Below are 23,142 nucleotides of genomic sequence, written 5' to 3' on the forward strand. Positions count from 1 at the left end.
TTGAAAAAAATACGTTATATGAGTGCATTTGAGCCTGGAAGGCAAATGATAAATTCTTTAACCTTATGGAGGATTGTTATTGGAATGTTTTTCTCCTTAAATAGATCGAAAATTTCCACTCACCTATCCTGTGCTGCTACAGTGTTAGCATTCCATTCACATAATTTTTCTACTGTAATTGTTTTAGCCATACAAAATTCATCAAACAAGAGTGAACAATCAAGGATTGCATTACCCATGTCTTGTATTGTTGAAATACTGGCCTCTTCATCTGACCATTTTAGTTCTGATTTCAAAGTAGACCAACATAAGTCAGTGTTATATGGAAATTTCTGACTCCATGAAACTAGATAGTCATATGCTACACAGTAGAAGATATTTGCAGATGAATAAAATCTATCTTGAGCTGCTCGGTCACACACATACAATTTCAGTAAGATGGATTTAACTTGGACAAAAATTATTATCTCCCCTTCTAACAGCCATGTACCGCAAGTCTCTAGAGGAACAGAAGGTTCCAAATGATTGGAAAAGAGCACAGGTAATTCAAGTTTTCAAGAAGGGTCATCGAGTAGATGCGCAAAACTATAGGCCTATATCTCTGACATTTATCTGTTGTAGAATTTTAGAACATGTTTTTAGCTCGCGTATCATGTCATTTCTGGAAACCCAGAATCTACTCTGTAGGAATCAACCTGGATTCCAGAAACAGCAATCTTGTGAGACCCAACTCGCTTTAATTTGTTCATGAGACCCAGAAAATATTAGATACAGGCTCCCAGGTAGATGCCATTTTCCTTGACTTCCGGAAGGCGTTCGATACAGTTCCGCTCTGTCGCCTGATAAAGTAAGAACCTACAGAATATCAGACCATCTGTGTGGCTGGTTTGAAGAGTTTTTAGCAAACAGATCGCAGCATGTTGTTCTCAATGGAGAGACGTCTACAGACTTAAAGTAACCTCTGGCGTGCCACAGGGGACCATTGCTTTTCACAATATATATAAATGACCTAGTAGATAGTGTCGGAAGTTCCATGCGGCTTTTCGCGGATGATGCTGTAGTATACAGAGAAGCTGCAGCATTAGAACATTGCAGCGAACTGCAGGAAGATCTGCACCAGATAGGCACTTGGTGCAGGGACTGGCAACTGACCCTTAGCATAGACAAATGTAACATATTGCGAATACATAGAAAGAAGGATCCTTTATTGTATGATTATATGATAGCAGAACAAACACTGGTAGCAGTTACTTCTGTAAAATATCTGGGCGTATGCGTACGGAACGATTTGAAGTGGAATGATCATATAAAATTAATTGTTGGTAAGGCAGGTGCCAGGTTGAGATTTATTGGGAGAGCCCTTAGAAAATGTAGTCCATCAACAAAGAAGGTGGCTTACAAAACACTCGTTCGACCTATCTTTAGTATTGCTCATCAGTGTGGGATCCGTACCAGGTTAGGTTGACACAGGAGATAGAGAAGGTCCAAAGAAGAGCGGCGCGTTTCATCATAGGCATATTTGGTAAGCGTGATAGCGTTACGCAGATGTTTAACAAACAAAAGAGGCGCTCTGCATCGCGGTGTAGCTTGCTGTCCAGGTTTCGAGAGGGTGTGTTTCTGGATGAGGTATCGAATATATTGCTTCCCCCTACTTATACCTCCCGAGGAGATCACGAATGTAAAATTAGAGCGATTCGAACGCGCACGGAGTCTTTCTGGCAGTCGTTCTTCCCCCGAACCATACGCGACTGGAACAGGAAAGGGAGGTAATGACAGTGGCACGTAAAGTGCCCTCCGCACACACACCGTTGGGTGGCTTGCAGAATATAAATGTAGATGTAGATTTTTTACCTTTGTTTTTAGTAGCTCATAACAATGGAATGCTTACGCAACACAAATATTCTGCCTTTAAGTTTCTAGAATACTTGTTCAAAAGATATTAAGCTGACTGTGCACAAAGCATAACCATAATTCTGATTCCTTATTACTGAAAAATGAATGCAAAGTAGCAGAACATTCTGGTTCTGACAGGAAAAATGATTTTAAAGCAGGATAGAATTTCACAATCCTTACAAGTGCAGGCAATAATGCTAACCACCTTGCTCTGCTGTAACTCAGTACTTGCTAATATTCAATATTCACAATTTCACAGAATTTTACACACATTGTTTTCTACACCAGTGGGCTACTGCTGTTACTGTGGTGTTGTGAATTATATGTGCCATGCAACCAATCCCTATAGGAGGCTTTTTAAGACTGACTTTTGATTTGCTGGAAACATTTTGTTTAGCTCCTCTCTTAAAAACATGCTATTCATTTTATCAGCTGAGAGACACACAAATTTTGACTTCCAGTTATTGGCCTGTAGAACATGTTGTACATGTTGATAAGACAGCTGATGTTTCATTTTCAATAGAACAACCCCACTTACAGGTTTGAAATATCTGACAATGAGAGGTAGTAATGTAGTTGATTTATGATTGCTGGTATCAATAGAAATGCTTATAAAATTCATTTCATTAAGGTCTTCAGTAAGAAGCTCTTTGCACGATGGATCCAATACATTGTGAACTATACATTCTGTTTTTGCCTTTGCACAACTAAATTTGGTATCATACAGTTTCTTAATCATTTTCAATGTGCAGTCCATGGAACTATAGCTGTGTCTGTGACGCACAAGGTGGTAGGTAAATGTTCCATCTACGCAGCCAATTTTAATTCTTCATTGCGTGAAACAGAATGAATTTGTAAAAGTTACTAACAAAGTAAAAAAAATGCAGTAGTTCAGAACGAAAGTAAAAGATTTCAATATTACAGTATTCTGTTAACATATGTAATGCTCTACTGGGTACAAAGGTGCTCATTTTTAATGATGTTGCAGCAGCTATTGAACCCAATTTATGTTTCTTACAAGGGAGCCTCCCCATCGCACCCCCCTCAGATTTAGTTATCAGTTAGCACAGTGGATAGGCCTTGAAAAACTCAACACAGAAAACAGGAAGAAGTTGTGTGGAACTATGAAAAAAATAAGCAAAATATACAAAATGAGTAGTCCGTGCGCAACATAGGCAGGACAAATGTCAGCTCAGGAGCGACGTCGTCCCGTGGTTAGCGTGAGCAGCTGCGGGGAAAGAAGATCTTGGTTCAAGTCTTCCCTCGAGTGAAAAGTTTAATTTTTTATTTTCAGACAATTATCAAAGTTCAGGCACTCACACATAATCAACTTCGCTCTCCAAAATTCCAGGACATGTTCAGATTTGCTTGGACATATTCAGGATTTGACGCTCTACACAAGGAAAAATTTGAAACGTTAAAAACCGTTAAAAACATACGTTTTGACAGAGCACAGGGAAAACTGTGCGACTGTGAAACTGTTGCACTCAGTTGTTGCAGTTTATGTGACACACTCTTATGTTTTCATCACTTTTTGGGAGTGATTATCACATCCACAAGAAAACCTAAATCGGGCAAGCTAGAACCCATTCGCCAAGTGTACAAGTTAGGTGGGTCAACAACATATTCCTGTCATGTGACGCACATGCCGTCACCTGTGTCGTATAGAATATATCAGACGTGTTTTCCTGTGGAGGAATCGGTTGACCTATGACCTTGCGATCAAATGTTTTCGGTTCCCATTGGAGAGGCACGTCCTTTCGTCTACTAATCGCACGGTTTTGCGGTGCGGTCGCAAAACAGACACTAAACTTATTACGGTGAACAGAAACGTCAATGAACGAACGGACAGATCATAACTTTGCGAAAATAAAGAATGTAAACTTTTCACTCGATAAGGACCTAGGACCTCTTGTTCCGCAGCTGCTCACGCTAACGACGGGACCACGGCGCTCCTGGGCTCAGAGTATCCTTGATGTTGCGTATGTTGCGCACAGACTACTCAGTTTGTATATTTTGCTTATTTTTTCGTAGTTCCACACAACTTCTTCCTGTTTTCTCGATTGATCTGTGTTCAGTTTTTCAAGGCCTATCCACTGTGCCAACTTATAACTAAATCTGAGGGGGGGGGGGGGTGCGATGGGGAGGTTCCCTTGTTAGAGGTTTGTTTACGGTTAGGCCGAGGCTGCGCTTGGGAGCGTACTGCGGCCACGTCGGCCGGTGGGGACACGCCACACGCTTTGTCAACATCGCACAGAGTATTCCCCCGACGTCGCCCCATGCCTCTATTTGCGCTCCAGCGGCGCGAGAAATTTCAAAAGACTGAGTGGTGGATAGGACTTCATCTAGAGTCGGATTTGCCAACTGAAGGGCACGTTGCCTAACTTCTTTGTCTGGCGCCGATCGCATAATAGCATCCCGTACCAAGGAATCGGCGTAGGATTCTTTGTGAACTTCAGTAACAAATTGACACTTTCTACTGAGCCCGTGAAGTTCAGCAGCCCAAGCGCGATAGGATTGATTCGGTTGTTTTTGACAACGATAAAAGGCAACACGAGAAGCTACCACATGCTTTTGCTTTTGAAAATAGACGGAGAGAAGTGAGCACATTTCAGCAAAGGACAAAGACGCAGGCTGTTTCAAAGGAGCCAATTGCGACAACAACCGATACATTTGAGGTGAAATCCATGAAAGGAACAGAGACTTACATGTTTGTTCGTCTGCGACATGAAATGCCAAGAAGTGCTGTCGAAGACGTTTTTCGTAATCAGACCAATCTTCCGCCGTCTCGTCGTAAGGAGGAAAAGGATGTAGAGACAACGACGAGAGACGCCCCGCATTTGATGCCGCGACAAAATCACGAATCGCATTTGTGCGAAGCGTTTGCTGTTCTATGAGACCTTGCAGTAGTTGCTCTAAAGTAGCCATGGAAACCCAGCTAGCACTCAAGCTTATTTCAAGGTGGATATTGAGTTTAGGTTCAGTTGAAAATTCAAGATTGAAAAATCAACCTGTTACACAGATTATTTCAAGGTGGATATTGAGTTTAGGTTCAGTTGAAAATTCAAGATTGATAAATCAACCTGTTACACAGTTTACATCAAGCTGTAAAAATTTAGCTTGAATTAAAATAATTTTCCCAAGCTTGAAATAAACTGTAATTTCCCTGGAAGCCTGTACAGCAGATGCGCTCGCAGCATAGCTTCCATAGACGTCCACAGGAAGCGCCACAAGCGTTTATAAGCCTTGCACTGACTCTGCTAGGTTTACAGCCATTTTACTTTTGTGACGCGCGTTAATGATTGTTGACTGTTGTGAAGTTTGTTTTATACTGGAAAATAGTTCGGTAAGTGTGTGGCGTCTCCTGCCTTACTGCTACACCGGGTCTGAAGAGGATATATAGTGTATTACAGGTAAGTTGGTGCATTTTTCTCTAGTGGTACGTTAATATTACAAATGTTAAATATTATTACGTAACGTAAAGAAATATCATATTCTTTTATGTAGAAAAATTGAGCCTGGATGAAAGTGAAATGGATTACCAGCTAAGAATACATATTACAAGTTGTTCAGCAAAAAGAGGTCATTTTAAACTAGCTCTCTAGTACGTGGCACCAATAAATTAAAACTTAATGTTATTTTACCTTTTTAAAATCTCGCCTTTTTTTGTTCTTTTATATTTCAGTTCCCCAGAACTGGTAATTTCTTAAATTCATTTTGATTTCATCTTTTATTTCATTTTGATTCAGTTTTACTCACCAAAAAATAATTGTGGGTAGAATAAAAGTCTACATTTTTCTAAACAGTAGATTCCTTATAAGCTTACAGTGTGAGGTGTATATCATTTCAAGTAATTGTTGCTTTATAATTCAGATTAAATGGCCCTGAAACTGTTAGAAATAGTGATGTGTGGCTTCATGAAGTCATCGCAAAATTACCCAAATATCATCTTTACTTTAAAAATTTCAAACAAAAAGTTATTTCAAATTACTTTAAAACTCTTTGGAATGAAGTCACCAGAAGCAGCTACTTACTCAGTGACGTTTATACTAGTTAATGATTCTTACTACATCAGTGGGTTTGAAGTTATTTTGCTAATCTGGGGTATAAATTATATTTAGGTTGATCAGTTTCAACTTTTTACATTTTTTATGTTTAGGTATGGCTAAAATTTTCTTTTACCTGTTACAGGATCATTATACCGGCAGAAGTCAGCGATATTTGATCCTTCTATGGTCTGTGTGCTGGGGCTGGAGGGGCATCAGAATAATTAAATTTTAAAATAAAACAATTTTAAACACTTTGAAAATAAAAAATTTTAAACATACATGTCTTGATAATTTTTTCATGCCATTTCCATTCTGATATTTATTTAATTAATTAGGTTCAATAAATTCAGATTAATAATTATATAGCTTAAAACAAGCTGTAAATACCAGGCTGTATTCCACGTGTGTAGATACAGCTGGAGCCAAACTTGATAAGTCAAGCTTGAAATATAGCTTGAACTCTGCCTACTTTGATGTTTGTTTCAAGCTTGAATCCAACTATCAGGCCTGAATATTCCAGCTTTGATCAAGCTTATATACTTGAACTTTACAGCTGGAAACAAGTTTGAAACCGGCTTACTGTGCTATCTGGGAACATGTGGGTCAACGATGGAAAAGAAAACTTAATACCTCGTCGCCAATTGTTATAACTTCAAGTTGAAGAAATATATTTCAAGGAAAATGCAATACATGAAAGTCACAGATCAAGTAAACAGAGTAAGACGGGTGTACACTTTCACTGTCAAATCACAACTGAGTCCGAGTCTAGCGGGCGCTGGCTGGCTGGCCGCTTAGGTGGCGCAGCTGCTGCATGGCTGGCAGACAGCGCCGCATGTAGAGGACGCACTTTGAAAGATCGGCGAGTCGCAACAATAGAGAGAGTCAACACTGATCTGATGTACATTCATTACTTTCCCTAACCACAGAAAAAAAGCTTGTTATAAATTTGGATTATATAATTTAAACTGATGTTGTGTACAGTACAATTAATATTGTGCATGCATGTTGCTCATAAGTTAAGACATTTTTCCTTCAATGTTGCAGAAAGGAAAATTTTGTTTTCTTATGATCTATTACTTGAAAAAATGGCAGGGCTGCAAATAAGCATGTGTCACCCCAATAGCAAGATTGAAAATAAAGGGAAGAAAAGTGAAATTATATGATGATGAAGACTAGTTTGTTAGCCTTTATTGAATAATCAGACATGAAAGACCTACCTCATAATGCATGGTAAGGGTGACATATGTCCAGTGGTAGTTCTTTCTAATTAGTGACTGTGGTGCCCTGCGTTAATATTTTTCTGTTTACCTTCTATCACGTTCTTAATTTCAGAATTATAAAGCAAAAAGGTAAAGAACATCATCCAGTTTGCTTCCCACTGCGAGAAATCTTTTCCTTATCTCAGAAGATGCTACTATGAATCACATAGTCTCCACTACGTGCTACATATGAAACAGCAAATTCCAAAGAAAGTGATAAAAATTTATGAAATTGAGCCTTATTGAATCATGAAGTCAGATCCTCTCAGCAGGCTGCACTTGTCTGAAATGCTTGCTTTGCTGTTGCATGAGAAGTTTAGAAAAATATCATAGGAATGAGGAGGAAAAGACCATGTTTCACAGGGTGGACAAAAAGGCAACTGGAGAGAGGAATTTAAGTTGATTTTAACATCATAATATTATATATTTTGGTTTTCAGAAATCAAATTTTATATCACGTAGTCAATCAAGAGTACAGGTTGATGGGATGGCAACTTTAAGTGGTTATTCCTCCTAAAGTATTTGATTGAGAAATGTAATTTTTTATATTTATAGAAATTACTAGTGTGTATGCATTTTTCCCCCAACAAAAACCGAGCGGGGTGGCACAGTGGTTAGCACACTGGACTCGCATTCGGGAGGACGATGGTTCAATCCCGCGTCCGGCCATCCTGATTTAGGTTTTCCGTGATTTCCCTAGATCACTTCAGGCAAATGCCGGGATGGTTCCTTTGAAAGGGCACGGCCGATTTCCTTCCCCATTCTTCCCTAATCCGAGCTTGTGCTCTGTCTCTAATGACCTCGTTGTCGACGGGACGTTAAACAGTAATCTCCTCCTCCTCCTCCTCCCAACAAAAAACATGCTGAAATCAAACTGAACTGCCTAGTTGTTTGAATAGAATTTTAAATTTAAATTGTTGTACCAACAAGTTATTTATTATGTTCACTGTACTTCAGCTCACTCCTTGTATAAATTTTGACTTGTTACAACATTAATAACTCATGGTATGAAGTTCTATAATATTCTGATTAGTTTTGTTAAAGTGTGAGTTCAAGAAATTTTAATTCAGAAAAAATGATTTCTAAGAACTGCCAGAAACCCAATCTACATAAAATTCCGAGGGCCTAATTAGTAAGTTAGAAAGAAAAGTCTATGGGTACGATAAAATGGGAAATAATCTCAATAAATGGTAGGAAAAGAAAAGGATTCCTCAGCTCCATGAGACCAATGCCGGAATCAGTCCTTAGTTTCCACCAGGGGCCATCCTTCCCACTTTTCTATAATTTTTTAGTTTAAAAAAGGGGCAACTGGAGATAATGAAAGCCAAATGAACATAAATCTTACAGTAGCACTGACATCAACAGTTAGTTTTATGTACTCATTCTTTACTAGCTGGGTCAACACACGTGCAACAGAAGAGACAATGAGAAGTAAAAGGATGCACTACAAAGATATTTCAGCCCAAAGGGAGAACAATCCAGGAGCATCGAGGATGGAAAGATGTATGCTGAGCCATAGACCAAAGAGACTGGCAAAACTACTGAATCTACTAAGACGTAGTTCTTCAGGACAGCACCACAAAGCTGGCAAGAACATCCTTGTGACCAGTGAAGACAGCAGCAATGTTGAGAGTGGGTCATCCACAAGATGTTCTACAGGCCTCCACTCGACTGAAGACCTGGTTTATGAGGGAAGCTCCGAGAATGACACATCATGCAGAAATGAAATTAGATGACTCGACTTTTAAAATACCAGGGGGAAATCAGCTTTAGCAGGCATCACCACAGGTGGGATTGAAGGCAAGCCTAAACTTGAAGACACAATGGACTCCGATTCCAGAAGATGGCTGGAAATTATTAGTGATTGCATTTGAATGATCTTGGTCATACAAGGTCCTCCCGAGCATATTAAAGAAGCTGAAGAACGTCCTAAAACCGTGGACAACTGTCGCTTCAGCCCTGTACATTACAGCTATTCTTTAACAAATCTATGGAAAGCAGACAGAAATTGCTTGGTGAACTCCAAGAGCTATCTTCTGCTTTTGTTGCAAACTTTTTTTGTCATCTACAGTAAAACTTGCAAGGACCAGTATAAGCAGCTGGTGGAATCTTACTTTTTATCTCAAAACTCATGGGCAGTCTACTGAGCATTTGAATTCACACAAAAAGGTGATTGTGTTTTCTAAAGGACTGAAAAATTCATGAGCTGTTGACACCCATCATAAAAGGCTACTGAATATTGAAAGCAAACATTGTAAAAATGTTCTTCAGCATTTAATAATGATAATAAATTTCCTAGACCAGCAATGTCTGCCCTTGAGAAGAAGTACTGATAAACTTTTTCAGCATGACAATGGAAAGTTCTTTAAAGTCATTGAATTATTTGAAAAAGTTTGGAGCTGTGATGATAGAGCACCTGTATAGAACAAAGAAAGGTAAGACAAGAGTCATTATTTTATTAATGATGATGTTTGCAAAGTATTACAGTATCACTCTGGATTGCACACCAGGTATTTTAAATGTTGAGCTTATGACATCTGTGGTATGCTTAATCCAGGAGACATGACTTGGAGGGGTATACAACACCTGCATTCTGGGGCATTTCCTGAGATTCCTTTCAATATCCAATTCTTCAAGCTCCATTCTGATGCAGGTTCATACTCAAGTCCTTGGAAGATAAAAAAAATTTCATTGTAAAATATGAGAGGTCAAGGGTGTGACAGTGGGGTGACCATGAATGGAAAGTATTCTGGTCTCCAGAAAAGAATTTTATATGTGAACAAAAGAGCATTTTATGTACCATGTAGCAGTCAGTCATTCATCCTTGTGGTAAAGGATTCTGCTATGTCTTCCCAATATGCTGTTTCTATGTTTTTGACAGTGAATAGCTTATACGATTTCTTCTCCTCCTCCATTCAGCGTTGGACTACCTTGAAGAAGTATCTTTCTAACTTGACACTAAAACTGCTGAGCAATACTAGGTGGGAAAGCTATATTGATGCACTCACTCCCCTGAAGTTTCATGCTGGAGGAGTTTATGTCACGTTTGTTCACATATCAGAAGAATTCAATGGTATGACTGCTCACAAAGCTATGAGACTTGTGAATCAAATAAAAAATTACACCTTTCTAACTTCTCCAGTAATCTGATATGATGTACTGCTTCACATCAGTGTAGTCAGTAAGACCCTCCTGCAGAGTACTGACATAAATATTTCTGAGGCTGTAGAAATACTTGAAAGTACGAAAGTATATTTTGAGAACTGCAGAACAGAAGAAAAGTTTGTGTCTTTCTTGACAGATTCCAAAGAACATGCCACAGAATTAGAGCTAGAAGATCTAACGTTACTATTACTGAAACTTTTAGTTCTACATTTAGAGGTACAGTTTTTTTCACCATTTTAAGCAACAAGCCAAGTCACTTTACCTGTCAAGGAAAGAATGATACAATACAGTGAAATGTTACACAATTTAGTCCTACTATTATCTTTTAAATGTAGTTACCACATCTTTGGATGAAAGTTTCACTCAGTTGAAGTCTCATTGTGATCATTTTGATCATCTGTACCTCAGAAAACCGAAGAATACACCTCCTGGTAGCCTAGACAAAAAGCATAGAAACCTCACAGTGGTTTGACAAGACAATGAGTCAAGCAAGATTGACGTGCTGGAGTTGAGGCAAGAACTTAAAGTCCTTTCAGCGAATGCAAAACCCACGATAAGTCCAACAGAAACTTCGAAGTTTATAGAAAGACATAATTTTTGTTCCAGTATTAACATTTCTCAAAGAATTCTCCAAACACTTCTGGTGACAGTTGTTGAAACCATTGTACAAGAAAGGTGACAGAAACGAAGTAACCAATTATCGTTCTATTTCACCCTTAACTTGTTTCTCCAAGATTCTCGAGAAACTTGTACACAGAAGGATTCTTGAACATCTTAGTAAATACAATATTCTCAATAAAAGTCAATTCGGTTTCCAGAAAACATCTCAACAGAAGATGCAATATATATTTTCACCAATGCAATTCTTGAATCAATCAATAATAAAATGTCTCCAACTGGAATTTTTCGTGACCTTTCTAAGGCGTTTGATTGCGTGAACTATGCGATTTTTTTGAGAAAGGCAGAATTTTATGGGTTAAGTGCAGAAGCAGGGATGTGGCTTGCCTCCTATTTAAAGGACCAGAAACACAAAGTCATGGTAAACAACACTAATGCGGAACCAGTGTCCTCTTCTTGGAGTACAATAAACTGTCAAGTCCCACAGGGCGCTATTCTGGGTCCTCAACTTTTACTTATTTTCATAAATGACCTTCCAATGTGTACAAGGGCTACAGTAAAATTTACTTCCTTTGCTGATGACATGATGATTCTGGTAGACAATTCAACAAATACTAATCTTGAGATCACTGTAAATGCAATTTTTCAGGAGACCTTTAACTGGTTTACCTCTAATAGACTAACACTAAATTTTGAAAAAACTCAATTGATTCAGTTCCATAAAAGCCAAAATATCGAAGGTGAGATTAATGTTAAATATGATGATGGGAATTTAGCAAGAGTGGAGTCAACAAAGTTCGTAGGTCTTCTTGTTAATAGCAATCTAAACTGGTCCTTACACATTCCTTACCTATATAAAAAACGAAGCTCAGCAGTTTACGCTATTCATGCGATTGCATCATTCAGTGACTTAAATACTTTGAAAGCTGCCTATTTTGGTTATTTTCATGCCCTGATGGCCTATGGAATTGTATTCTCGGGCAACCAGTCAAAGGCAAACAAAATCCTCATAACCCAGAAAGGAGTCATTAGGATTCTGTGTGGTGTCAATTACAGACATTCCTGCAGTAAACTCTTCCAAGAGCTGAGAATACTCACAACAGTATCTCAATACATTTTCTCTCTCATGTGTTTCTTGTGTAAAAACCATTCCCTTTTTGAAATGAAGAGCATGTATCATAATTACGATACTATGGTAAAAAATGATCTACATCTTGAACAAAAGAATCTAAGTATGGTAAAAAAAAGGAGTACACTACTCTTGCATAAAAATATTTAACGCTCTCCCTCAGGCAATAAAAATGTCAGTTACTGATCCACCTACTTTTAAAGATCAACTTAAACAATATCTTCTAAGTAAAACCATTTATTCACTGGACGAATTTATGTAAGAGAATGTGTGAACTGATTTTGATCTATTTTAAGCCTGTTCAATGTAATTTGTAACTTTTACAAAAAAACAATTTTTGTAAATATTTTTTCTGTGTAATATATTATTCATTGTACAACCTATTATTATAAACAAATGTCTCAAATGTACCTAAATGACACGTTCTACACCCAAATGATTTATCACTACTGGGTCTACAGAACACGAATGAAATAAATAAATAAATAAGGAGAAGTTTCTCAAAACTGAAATTGATGAAAACATATCTCAGTTCAACAATGAGCCAATCTCATTTAAGTGAACCTCCAACAATATTTACTGAGCACAAGCTTGCAGAGGACTTAAATTATGTGGATCAAGTGAAAGCGTTTGCACAAGCAAAAGCCAGGAAAGTTTGATTTGTCTCTTTTTTTTCCTTTTTTAGTATTCAGAGGCATAGTTCTTTAGAATATTATGCTTTATTTTGTTCAATGTGAAATAAATTATTATTTATACCTTATTCTTCAAAGCAAATTAACATGAAAATTTTAAACTTTGTTATAATATATTTTGTTTTCCACAGAATAGATTATTGACACATAACTGTAAAAAAATGTTCATTTATGGTAACAATAAATTCACATTGTTTATTAGAATAACTGTTAAGAGCTGGAGTTGTTAAATCATGTGACTAACTATTTAAGTCAAATTACCACACATACCAAATAATGGATGTTTTTTAACATTACACAAACTTTTTTTTAAATGGAGGTGGAGGGGGGAGGCGGCAATTTTGCAGCTCACATAGGGTGGCAGTGAGGCTTGTATGTATGACATCTAAGATTTCCAGCAGATTTCTATCTACTGCTTACCTGTAGCATCCAGGCTTCCTACCCATCAAGAATGAAGGCTCTGCTATGAATTTCTAGCACTTCTCCAACACAGTAAACTGCTGAGGAGGATATCATTATTCCTGCACAAGTACTAACCTGCATGGTTCAGAATACAAGATGGCAATCATGACATCTTCAGTGATGTTAGAAACGAAGATGGCTGACCTGTTGATATGAATGCAGTCCAAAATAGTAGATCCAATTCCCCTGGCACTGCCGTCACCTACCCCCATGATTTATCCACAGTGGAGGCTACCTAGCCATCAAACAAACCAACTACTTGTGCTCTGTACTTGTTAAATTGTGTAACTGAGTGGCCCAAAATCATATGTATGCATTATACAGCATTGTGACTTCTTGGGTAAATAAAACACTATTCAATACAGTTCTATATGGCATCATGCACAGATGACGTAAGTATAGGCTCAGCTGTGTTTTGTATTTTTTAGATGCAATTTTACTCCTGGGTGTAGAACACGACAGAAAACAAAAACTGGATGTCAAATAAGTTAAAAAGCCTTAAATATATGTTCATTTAAATGGTACGGGGTGACAATTATTGAACTATATGAAAAAAATCATCATAACTTCTGAATGGTTTGCATTAGGAAGTTCAAACTGTGTGGTTGGCTAAGGGGCATGATGAGAATTAGCACGCACTGTGTGGTTTGATTTAGCGATGAAGCTTATTTCATTTGTATGTGGGTTCATCAATAAGCAAAATTGGCACATTTTGGGGACTGAGAATCGGCAATTTATGATCAAGATGTCTCTTCACCCACAATGGGTGACTGTGTGGTGTGCAATGTCCAGTTACGTAATAATTGTTGTGATATTCTTTGATGGCACAGTGACTACCAAACAGTATGTGAAGGTCTTGGAAGATGATTTGATTTCCATTATCCAAAATGACCCTGATGTGGTTCATGCAAGAGGGAGCTTGACCCCACCAAAGCAGGAAAGTGTTTGATGTCCTGAAGGAGCACTTTGGGGACTGCATTCTGGCCCTGAGGTACGCAGAGGCCACTGGCATGGGCCTCGATTGGCTGCCATATTCTCCAGATCTGAACATGTGTGACTTCTTTTGTGGGCTATATTAAAGGCAAGGAGTACAGCAATAACCCCAAAACCAATGTTGAGCTGAAACAGCCGTTCAGGAGGTCATCAACAGCATTGATGTTCTGACACTTCAGCAGGTCATGCAGAATTTTGCTATTCATTTGTGCCACATCATCATCAATGATGTCAGGCATATCGAATAAGTCATAATCTAAATCTGAATATATATAGTGATGTTTACATGTTGAACAAAGTATGGACATGCTGTAGTTTGTAACTAATTTACATTTTTTTAATATAGTTCAATAATATTGTCACCCTGTAATAACAAACTTGTTACTATACATGTAAATGTCTAATACACTGAGGTGAATAAGATAATTCTTAGGTGGTTATAGCAATGCACCATCAGATAGAAAAGTCATTTTACAATACTTATTTACAGTGATTGCATTATTGCGCCGAATTTGTAGAGAAGTCTGATTGTACATAATACATTATTTGATATTATTTTGTAACATATACACATCAATCTGTTCTGCTAAGAAATTCATCAGCAGAGCTGAAGGACTTAGCCATCAATAAATTCTTTAGGCTCCTCTTAAACTGAACTTTATTTGTAGATGAACTTTATATGGCTGCTGGCAAGTTATTGAAAAAGTGCATTCCTGAATAATGCATACCTTTCTTGACCAAAGTGGTTGACTGCATATCTTTGTGAAGGTTATTCATATTTGTGATATTAACTCCATAAACTAAGTACATCATTTGAAAAAGAGGTATATAACTTTTAATTACAAATTTCATTAAGGAATGAGTATATTGGGAGGCAGTAGTTGGTATACTTTGTTTCCTAGACAGGCATCTGTAGGATGATCTTGATGTCACATTAGACAATGATTCTAATTATACATTTTTTGTACTCAGAAAACTTTAGCTTGACTTGATGAGTTACCACAAAGATTTACTGCAGGACAACCTTGTTTGTGACTGGAAAGGCCAAGATGAGACAGTGAAATGACATGAAATTATGGAGTAAACCACTAGAATATTATTAAATCTGAGCCATCTATGGTAACAATATTTACAAGCAAAAAAGAAGGCAATGGGGGATATCAATGTAGACAATAACATCACTGTCCTTGCCTTTGACAAAGGGAATGCCACAGCTGTAATGAATAGTGAAGATTATCATAAGAAGATTAATGACCTTTTGGAGTCAACTATTTATAAAAGGCTTTGTAAATACCTACAACAAATGTTTTAAGAATTACCAGTCAACTGGTAAAAGTGTCTTCTTTCTTTTAGGCCATAAGAAATGACTCTGCAGGACAGAAGCTTCTCTGCCCAGACCGTACGGCCTACGAAAAGTGCACACACTGGAAGCTCTTTGAGACTTATTGTGAGTGCAATGGGGCATCCATGGATGATGTGCTGTTATATCTAGTGCCACTTGTGCAATTGCACTCTCACAGAACTTACAGTTGTATTAAAAACTCAGTACATGTTATTGAAAAACTAGATGACATGAACACGGGCCCGGGTGATCATCTTAACAGCTTTGATACTGTGTTTTTATTTTTGATGGTACTTTTGAATGAAGATATTTCAGATGTAGATATTTTTCTGACTGGTACAGTAGCTTTATTTAGACACTGTCTCACTACAACCTATTTCCACTGCAGAAAATGAATTTTATGAGAATATTGATGGTGTAATGCTGGGCAGCTATCTTAATTTAGCTATTGTCTATTTGTTTATAGAGATTTTCTAGCAAAGAACACTGCAGACAGCCAGTAAAAGACCAGCTCAGTGGCACCATTATATGGATGATACGTTTCTAGTGTGGTCATACAGTGAAGAGGAGTAAGCTGTCCACTCGGTGTATCTCAGTAAGTTCAACCCAAAAATTTAATCTACAATGAAAAAAAAGAAATGGGCAACTTAATTTCCTGGATGTATGTGTGATCAAATTGGTGGATGGGACTTTGGGCCATAAGGCATACAGGAAAGCTACATACACTGATTGATATCTCCATAAGAATTCCAATCATCTTCCAAGACAATAAAGGTGTCATTAAAACCTTGATGGACAGAGTTAATGAAATTTGTAAAATAGTTTATTTACAAGATGAACTGAATCACTTACAGTCAGTTTTTAAGAAGAATGGTTTGTCCAGAAAGGAGGTGTACCACGCACTCCAACCAAGAGGAGAGAAAGTCATGTACAATGATGAACAATGGCCATCTAATGGGAAAGTTTTCCTTCTATATCTTAACAAACTTTTGGATTGACTGGAAAAATTTTGGACAAGAATGGATTTGAAATGCACCTTTAGGCCCACCAAGAAGATAAAGGAATGCTTAAGATCAGCAGAAGATGTAGGGCATACACTAAGACACCTGGGGTGTATAAAATTCCATATAAATATAGGTAAGTATGCAATGGAACCACAAAAATAAGTGTTAACAGCCATTTAGTTGAACACAAAAGGAACTGCTATCTGAAACATATTGACAAATCAGCCATAGCAGAACATATTTTTTGAGATGAAAATCACAAAATAAAATTCAGTGATACAAGTATTTTAGCAAAGATAATGTATTATCATGTTTACATGTACAAAGAGGCCATAGAGATTCACAAGCACCTTAATAATTTCAGTAGCAAAGAAGAAGACGTTAATTTAGAGAACATATGAATGTCAACTCTGTACCAACAGAATGATGATTGATTACTTTTAATCGGGAATTACGGTTTCATCCAGAGATAATCATACAATTTGTATCACATGAGAAATGTGGTGCCCTCAACATCTATGTCTATATTTATACTCTGCAAACCACTGTAGAAGGCACAGCAGACAGTACATTCTATTGTACCAGTTACTAGGCTTTCTCCCCATCCATTCACACATGGAGCACAGAAAGAATGGTAGTTTTAATGCCTCTGTGCATGCCATAATTAATCTGCCACAACATGTAGATGGGGGGGGGGGGGATTGATGCTATCAGCAATGGAAAATAAAACGTAGAAACGAAGGCTCTGCAGGCAACACGAACGGTACAAAACATTGTGTACTGGAGTCGTTGTTTCACTTAACTCTTTCAGTGATTGAATGGAATTAACTTGGTGTTCATTTGCTGCTGTTACCACAAAATCCTAAGTAAGTTCCTAATTTTTAATTTCTTCGTTTTGAATAACTATGTCTCGAAGAAGAACATTAAAGAGTTGGACTGAAAGACAAAGAGCTGGGAAGAGACAGTCTTCGCATAGACAAAGTAATTGGAATAATGTGGATACTGATAACGATAAGTCTATTGTTAACACAAAATTTCGTAGGTGACTGTCTACAGACGTTAAATAATTTGGAAAAAACATATTTATGCCATCCGTTGTACATTTCATGTTTATTCTCTACTGGTTTCGGTTGTTACAATCATCATCAATGAGAAGCACATGTACATCAATGGATCAGCCATCCGTTTCTGTCACTGTACCGCTGTGGTTTTGCCATGGCACAGTGTGTTCATATGGGTTGTGTTAAGACAGACTATTATGAAAAATAGACATGTTCTACCTTTGTATGGCTCATTATATACATATGTGACGCAGATGTATGGTTGCTCCATTGGTGTACAGTGTTTTTATCCTTGAAGATGATTGTAATAATTAAAACCAGTGGAGAATAAACATTAAATTGTTCAGCTGATGGCACAAACGTGTTTTCCAAATTCTACTATTGTTTTGAAAGATGCATTTAAATGTACACTGATCTTAGTTCCGCATAATTTTGTGAGTTATAACTGCAGATTTTTTCTGGAAATTGTCTCAATGGTTAATTATATCATTTTATGCTCCTATCATACTTTTTTTCCCTCTTCAATTTCAGTATTCTTTTATAAAAACGGAAATTAAATTCAAATAATTTGAACGCTCGCTACAACGCTCCATTTGAGTCACGTTATCCCTGTGATGTCACTGGTTAGCTCGCTGCTCCTACTGTCATAATGCCAATTCACAATGATGTCTTGTTTTGGAAAATGGGTTACAAATTGTGTGTTGTACCATACTGTACAAATACATCTAAAAAAACTCGCGGGAAATTGTTTTTGAATGTTCCCGAGTATGAGAAGATGCGCAATATGTGGTTGCCCTATACCAGCAAATTTCCAACACGTCGACGTTCAAGTTTACTAACTTAATTAAAAAATTTTGCATTTTGAAGTTTACATTAACTCATCTCCGAGGTATGTTCTCCCACTGTTACAAAGAAGGATATCGTTATTTAACAGAATTAAATTCCAACTTAAAACTGACGTTTTACCTAACTACACCTCAATTTATTCGGTAGCTCATTTCTTAGAGGGGTAAACCGTCGAATTTTATAAGACAATGTCCATAGATCACTGGTGCGAAACCTGAAAGAACATTTTAACTTGTTTAACGACTCGACAGTCCTCTCATACGAAAACCAAATCACAATTACAAAACTTAACCATGCCGATCAGAAACAGGATAGTACTCTTTTCCTTGCTGTTCACATGCGCTTATATTTGCAGTCACTGTTCACATGCGTCACGTTAAAAAAAGATATTTCTAGTTAATGTGACCACACATTTTTTACTGTATTGAAACTATGTTTTTTATCTTCGTACTATCTAGTTTGCATCCTTATTGTTTAAAGTTTTGCAATTTCAACATCTTACATGAAGATGAAATACGGTAAGTCTGCTTCAGACGCTAACGTTAGTTTACGCTCACAAACATCACAGCCCTTACGTTTGTGTCACCTGAATGTTGTACACGCTTTTATATCTCTCCGTATAACCTCATCGTCCTACATTTCGTTGTACTGTAGACGTATGGTTATACCATCACTACTAACAATGCTTTCCAAAAACAGTGATTTGTTTGTTCACAAAGTAAATGCATTTATCCTGTGTTGCCGGTTTCTCAGACTAAGATTAATGTGAAGCTGTGTATAACAGAGCCCACATTCGAAACAACTGCAACAATCAGTTCTTGATAATGCTATTTTCGTATTTCGTGTAAAGCTTTTAAAAATATATGATCCTCCCAGGATTCTTTTCTTTTACCTCATTTTGTTCGTTGTATTTGTCTGTGTCAGACGTCCCATGACATCCATTCACTTTCATCGCTGATCCATTCATTCTGTTTTTTATTACAGAGGGCAGCTAGTCCTCTGATCTAACACGCTGAGCAACCATGCTGGCAAGGATTCGAACTTCTTAAGGCGGGTCCACACTGAGCGCGCCGCTGCAGCCCGCGCACTGCTGTAGCGCAGTACAATGCGCCGTCCGCGCCGTTCCGAGGCGCGCACTGTGGTTCCAGTTGGAGCGCGCGCACATCTGAAGATGGAGCGAGCCAAGATTGTGAGTGCCGCATTTATTGTGCTGTACCATCAGTTAAGGAAGAAGAGGAAGAATCGTCGTCATTGGGTAACCCCAGTGTTAAAGAGTAGGGCATTGTACGGTGGAAATGGTCTTTTCAGTGAACTGCTTGCAGGCGACAGTGGACAGTTCGAAAACTTTTATCGAATGTCTTTCGAAGACTTCGAATATCTGTTGAAAGTGATCGAACCAGACATAATGAAGAAAGACACAAATTGTAGATGTGCTATATCTACCAAAGAGAGACCGGCAATAACTTTGCGCTTTCTGGTAACTGGAGATTCCTTTACAAGTCTGATGTATCTGTTCCAAGTATCTAAACAAATTATATCAACGATTGTCATCGAAGTTTGCACCGCTCTCAATAATGCACTGAAACCCTTTGTGAAGGTAAGAAGTTATTATTGTTCATTGTCGTTAAATGAAACCATCCTTTTCAAAGGATTTGTAGTTACGTTATTTGCATAAAGTTGTTACCTGTCCAAAGTCAAATGTGTACAAGGTAAAAGAGGTTGAGGGCTGATAGCATTACATCAAAGAAAGCTCCTTACAAACAATTATTTATTGACTGCAGTTTTGTTATTCATTACAACCTTATGTACGTAAATATCCACATACAAATAAAAATGTCTGAAACACATTATTGTTAACAGAATGTGCTTAATCAAATGTATTTATGAAGCACTACAAAAAAGTTTATGATGGTGGTTCTTGGAGCAGAGGTGAATCTGGTAGACGGAGCGAGATAGAATCATGTTGTTCATTGCTGCTGCTTGGTTGAGTAGGGACAACCGTTTGATGAGCACAGGTGACTGGGAGTGACTCGAAGGAGAAGTTGCAGAATAGGACTGCATTGAGGAGAGGGGTGGGTGGGGAACAGGACTGCTTTGGGGAGAATGGACGACAGGAGGAGACGAACTATCTGATGTCAGATGATGTGCATACAAATCAGTCTCGGCATCGAAAATCAAATTGTTTATTCTGTGCATTAGCCCTGATCGCCTGCGGGTGTCAAATTTGCGGAGCTTCATTGCAATATGTTCCCCGAATGTGGAACACTCGTCGGGACGTACATTTCCCACACTTTCCAAAATGCCATAGGCCTTCATGAGCATCGGATCTTCTTTCTTCTTACGTTTACTATCCATTTTTTTTGTTTGTTTGTTTTTGGGTGGGGGGGGGACTGGAAAACCTTTCCCCTGTACGCCATTCCTTCTTCTTTGTTAATAGGAGGTGACTCGCCAAGACTCTCCGGAGTGGTGTCATTTAGATGTAATACTTCTTCGGCGACATTTACCGTAGAATCCTGTTGGCTTTCTTCATCACCAGAACTCTGAAATGAAATATTAGGCTATAATGTATTAGGTTTGACAGTAAATGCCACAGCCAGAATTCTATTTCATCATGGTACAGTACGAGGTAATTTCTTTTCCTTTAATTCACTTATACGGCTAAATCGATTCTACAAGTAGCAATATTTCTTGGCGAACTCGGAAATTCCACTAGAGTGACAAGTACGGTTAAATTTGTGAACAATGGTCGATGGATTGATATCGGATGTTTTCTGAAGGCAGACATGATGCCATTGATTGTTAACAAACTCTTATGACAATCATCCCATGTAGGCTTTCACGGCCGGCGTCTTCATCAGTAAACTCTTCCGGGCTAAGTTGCCGTGGTCGATCTGTAGAACTTCTTCTCCCTGACGTTTCGTTCTCAACTAAAAGTGAGAAGAATGTTTCATTCGGCACAAGCTAACCGTATTTATTCTCGTATGGAACTGGCATTACTACGTGAGCGGATACATCAGACACGACGAGGACTGGCGGTATGTGATAGTCAACTGCTAAATCTTCATTTACTTATTAGCAATACTACGCAGTTTTGTCATTGGAACAAAGTGGACAGTTTAACATTTAGATCTATGGAGATTAGTGCAGAAGTGTCTGCCAATAGGCAGAAGGAGAAGTTTGATCGTCTACAAGAGGGTCGACAGGAAACACCGATTCCAAACAATTCCCAAACGGTTATTAATTTATCGGAAAAAGAATTGTCTAAGGAAGAACTTTCTGTTCTGTCTAAAGGAGGGAATTTTGCAATCACTCCATCCAAGGTTCCTATGGAGGACATTATTGCTAATATAGAAGCAGGAATTCGTCAGTTACCATCATATTCTGCTGATGAAATTAGGATGGAAACCTCCAGGATATTACGCAAAGCTCAGCCACCCAGCAGCAATCTGTCTCAAGGGGAAAGGAAGGCATTGCGGGAGATCAATGCACCCAAGAATGTTATTGTAGTTGCCGCTGACAAGGGAAATGTTACTGTTTTAATGAATGCTGAGGATTATCACAAGAAGATCAGTGATCTCCTGGAACCCAGCACATACAAGAAGTTGAAAAAGGATCCCACAACGAATGTGTTGAATGCCACCAATCGTCTGATAAAACAATCTTCCATTCCTACAGAAGTTAAAAAGTATCTTTGTAAAACGGAGGCTTATCCTCCGAGATTATATGGATTACCAAAGATACATAAGCCTGATGTTCCTTTGAGACCAATAGTCAGCGCAATTGGAGCTCCTACCCAAGAACTAGCCAGACACCTTGCCTCTTTGTTACAACCTTACATAGGCAAAACTGAGAGTCATATTAAAAACTCTCTACACTTCATTGAGAAATTGAGGGAAATTACTGTCGGTCCTAATGACATCCTTGTCAGTTTTGATATAGTTTCTTTGTTCACTATGGTTCCAGTTGATGAAGCTCTCTCTCATATAGCCGATATATTCCCTACTGATATAGTGGCCTTGTTCCAACACTGTCTATCCTCGACCTATTTTCAGTACAATGGTGAATTTTATGAAAAGATTGATGGGGTAGCCATGGGAAGCCCCCTAAGTCCCGCAATTGCGAATTTATTCATGGAATATTTTGAACATCAAGCACTGCAGTCGGCCAAAAAAAAGCCTCTCGAAGTGGTATCGGTATGTGGATGATACCTCTGTAATATGGAATCACGAGGAAGAAGACTTGAATGATTTCCTGGTACACTTAAATAGCATCAACCAAAGATCAAATTTCCTATGGAGAAAGACAAGAATGGACAACTTAACTTTTTGGATGTATCAGTTATCAAATGGGCGGATGGGACCTTAGGCCATAAGGTCTACAGGAAAGGTAGACATACTGATCGCTACCTCCATAAGAACTCAAACCACCACCCTAGGCAAAAGAGGGGGTCATAAAAACACTAGTGAATAGGGCCAATAATATTTGTGAACCAGGCTACTTACAAGAAGAACTAATCATTTACGAATGGCTTTTGCGAAAAATGGTTATACGAAAAACGAGATTAACCGAGCACTTCACCCAAGTAGAAAAATGCCTAAAAATAAGAGACAGCAACAACCATCAGCTGGA

This window comes from Schistocerca cancellata, chromosome 4 (assembly GCF_023864275.1).
Source record: "Schistocerca cancellata isolate TAMUIC-IGC-003103 chromosome 4, iqSchCanc2.1, whole genome shotgun sequence".
NCBI lineage: Eukaryota > Metazoa > Arthropoda > Insecta > Orthoptera > Acrididae > Schistocerca > Schistocerca cancellata.